Source organism: Salmo trutta, chromosome 11 (assembly GCF_901001165.1).
Source record: "Salmo trutta chromosome 11, fSalTru1.1, whole genome shotgun sequence".
Taxonomy (NCBI): domain Eukaryota; kingdom Metazoa; phylum Chordata; class Actinopteri; order Salmoniformes; family Salmonidae; genus Salmo; species Salmo trutta.
In genome coordinates this window covers 16258631-16262993 of record NC_042967.1, presented here as the reverse complement: position 1 = coordinate 16262993, position 4363 = coordinate 16258631, and positions in this window count along the sequence as shown.

Here is a 4363-nt window from a genome sequence, read left to right as displayed (position 1 = left end):
ATAATCACTCATACTGTACAGTACTGTGAGGGTTCTAGTTCTCATCAACATGTATAGTATAATCACTCATACTGTACAGTACTGTGAGGGTTCTAGTTCTCATCAACATGTGTAGTATAATCACTCATACTGTACAGTACTGTGAGGGTTCTAGTTCTCATCAACATGTCTAGTATAATCACTCATACTGTACAGTACTGTGAGGGTTCTAGTTCTCATCAACATGTGTAGTATAATCACTCATACTGTACAGTACTGTGAGGGTTCTAGTTCTCATCAACATGTCTAGTATAATCACTCATACTGTACAGTACTGTGAGGGTTCTAGTTCTCATCAACATGTGTAGTATAATCACTCATACTGTACAGTACTGTGAGGGTTCTAGTTCTCATCAACATGTATAGTATAATCACTCATACTGTACAGTACTGGGAGGGTTCTAGTTCTCATCAACATGTATAGTATAATCACTCATACTGTACAGTACTGGGAGGGTTCTAGTTCTCATCAACATGTATAGTATAATCACTCATACTGTACAGTACTGTGAGGGTTCTAGTTCTCATCAACATGTCTAGTATAATCACTCATACTGTACAGTACTGTGAGGGTTCTAGTTCTCATCAACATGTCTAGTATAATCACTCATACTGTACAGTACTGTGAGGGTTCTAGTTCTCATCAACATGTGTAGTATAATCACTCATACTGTACAGTACTGTGAGGGTTCTAGTTCTCATCAAGATGTATAGTATAATCACTCATACTGTACAGTACTGTGAGGGTTCTAGTTCTCATCAACATGTATAGTATAATCACTCATACTGTACAGTACTGTGAGGGTTCTAGTTCTCATCAACATGTCTAGTATAATCACTCATACTGTACAGTACTGTGAGGGTTCTAGTTCTCATCAACATGTCTAGTATAATCACTCATACTGTACAGTACTGTGAGGGTTCTAGTTCTCATCAACATGTCTAGTATAATCACTCATACTGTACAGTACTGTGAGGGTTCTAGTTCTCATCAACATGTCTAGTATAATCACTCATACTGTACAGTACTGTGAGGGTTCTAGTTCTCATCAACATGTGTAGTATAATCACTCATACTGTACAGTACTGTGAGGGTTCTAGTTCTCATCAACATGTATAGTATAATCACTCATACTGTACAGTACTGTGAGGGTTCTAGTTCTCATCAACATGTATAGTATAATCACTCATACTGTACAGTACTGTGAGGGTTCTAGTTCTCATCAACATGTCTAGTATAATCACTCATACTGTACAGTACTGTGAGGGTTCTAGTTCTCATCAACATGTCTAGTATAATCACTCATACTGTACAGTACTGTGAGGGTTCTAGTTCTCATCAACATGTCTAGTATAATCACTCATACTGTACAGTACTGTGAGGGTTCTAGTTCTCATCAACATGTATAGTATAATCACTCATACTGTACAGTACTGTGAGGGTTCTAGTTCTCATCAACATGTATAGTATAATCACTCATACTGTACAGTACTGTGAGGGTTCTAGTTCTCATCAACATGTATAGTATAATCACTCATACTGTACAGTACTGTGAGGGTTCTAGTTCTCATCAACATGTATAGTATAATCACTCATACTGTACAGTACTGTGAGGGTTCTAGTTCTCATCAACATGTATAGTATAATCACTCATACTGTACAGTACTGTGAGGATTCTAGTTCTCATCAACATGTATAGTATAATCACTCATACTGTACAGTACTGTGAGGGTTCTAGTTCTCATCAACATGTATAGTATAATCACTCATACTGTACAGTACTGTGAGGGTTCTAGTTCTCATCAACATGTATAGTATAATCACTCATACTGTACAGTACTGTGAGGGTTCTAGTTCTCATCAACATATATAGTATAATCACTCATACTGTACAGTAATGTAAGGGTTCTAGTTCTCATCAACATGTATAATCACTCATACTGTACAGTACTGTGAGGGTTCTAGTTCTCATCAACATGTATAGTATAATCACTCATACTGTACAGTACTGTGAGGGTTCTAGTTCTCATCAACATGTATTGTATAATCACTCATACTGTACAGTACTGTGAGGGTTCTAGTTCTCATCAACATGTCTAGTATAATCACTCATACTGTACAGTACTGTGAGGGTTCTAGTTCTCATCAACATGTCTAGTATAATCACTCATACTGTACAGTACTGTGAGGGTTCTAGTTCTCATCAACATGTGTAGTATAATCACTCATACTGTACAGTACTGTGAGGGTTCTAGTTCTCATCAACATGTATAGTATAATCACTCATACTGTACAGTACTGTGAGGGTTCTAGTTCTCATCAACATGTGTAGTATAATCACTCATACTGTACAGTACTGTGAGGGTTCTAGTTCTCATCAACATGTATAGTATAATCACTCATACTGTACAGTACTGTGAGGGTTCTAGTTCTCATCAACATGTATAGTATAATCACTCATACTGTACAGTACTGTGAGGGTTCTAGTTCTCATCAACATGTCTAGTATAATCACTCATACTGTACAGTACTGTGAGGGTTCTAGTTCTCATCAACATGTATAGTATAATCACTCATACTGTACAGTACTGTGAGGGTTCTAGTTCTCATCAACATGTATAGTATAATCACTCATACTGTACAGTACTGTGAGGGTTCTAGTTCTCATCAACATGTCTAGTATAATCACTCATACTGTACAGTATTGTGAGGGTTCTAGTTCTCATCAACATGTATTGTATAATCACTCATTCTGTACAGTACTGTGAGGGTTCTAGTTCTCATCAACATGTCTAGTATAATCACTCATACTGTACAGTATTGTGAGGGTTCTAGTTCTCATCAACATGTATAGTATAATCACTCATACTGTACAGTACTGTGAGGGTTTTAGTTCTCCCTCTCTCCTGCATTTGGCCTCAAGTTTTCATCAACATCACATCGTATGTCTTCTCTGGCGATGCATCTTGGAAAGTATCTTGTGGAATGTCTAATCCAACCCTGTCAGTCTTCAGGAGAAGTGTCTCCACACCCTGTCAGTCTTCAGGAGAAGTCCCTCCACACCCCACATTCATGGTATCCAGTAAGGGCGTCTGGTCATGTGGATGGTGGTCATAAACCTTCCACCTCCACGCAGAGAATAACTCCTCTATGGGGTTTAGGAAGGGGGAGTATGGAGGCAGGAATAGTACTGACATCCTGGGATGTGCAGTAAACCAGTCTGTGACTGCAGCAGAGTGGTGGAATGCCACATTATCCCACACAACGAAGGTAGGGGAGTTTCTTGCCCCTCTCTCCTCCGCTGGCACAAGTCCATTATGCAGGTCATCAAGAAAAGAACTGAGCTTCTCTGTATTGTAGGGGCCAATGAGTGGTTTGTGTAACAGCAAACCATCCTTGGACAGTGCTGCACACATTGTGATGTTAGCTCCTCTCTGGCCTGGGACATCCACGGTTGCTCTCTGTCCAATCACATTTCTTCCCCTGCGGCGTGTTTTTGCCAGGTTGAATCCAGCTTCATCCACAAAGATGAATGTATGTGCAGTTTGCCTGGCTTCCATCTTCATTACTCTCTAAAATACAGTAAATCCACAGTTTTACAGTGCTTTACATTATGCATAGCTGTGTATGTACCCTGTTAGGTTATTGAACAGACATCTTACCTGGACATATTGATACTGGACTTCCTTCACAAGTTCACCGTTTCTCTCAAAGGGTCCATGTACAACTGCTTCATCCTTATTTTATGTTTCTCTAGGACTCTGGGAGTTGTCGTTGTGCTGACCGTATTCACATTCCCAAAAGTGAAATTGTCTGCCAGGACTCAGTCCTGAATTTCCCACAGTTTTATTGCATTGTTGCCAATTACCATGTCAACAATGGCAATTTCCTGCCATCTGATAATATTCTGCCTCTCCCTCCTGTGGGAGGCAACCTTTGGATCCTTCTGAAAAACACAAACCAATCAATATATTTCAAAATGTCAGTACATGTAAAAATGTGAACATACTGTATTGTACTGTAATATGTAGTTCAATTATCATTGAAGGATGCACATCTCACCTGTTGTTTTGCCGGAAAATTCATACTATTGATGCAACTGTTGAACGCTGCAGATTTGGTTGCACCCTTCAACCGGCCTCTCAAAGAGAGACCATGGTTTACAACATGGTCAATAATTGTGGCCCTTATCTCATCAGAGACCACCTCTCTTGGTCTTCCTCTCCTTTGTCCTCCACGCATTCTCCCTCTCCCTGACACTCTTCTTTCCCCACCAACCTGTCTTCCTTGATCCATGTTTCCAAACTAAATCATTCTGAAGCT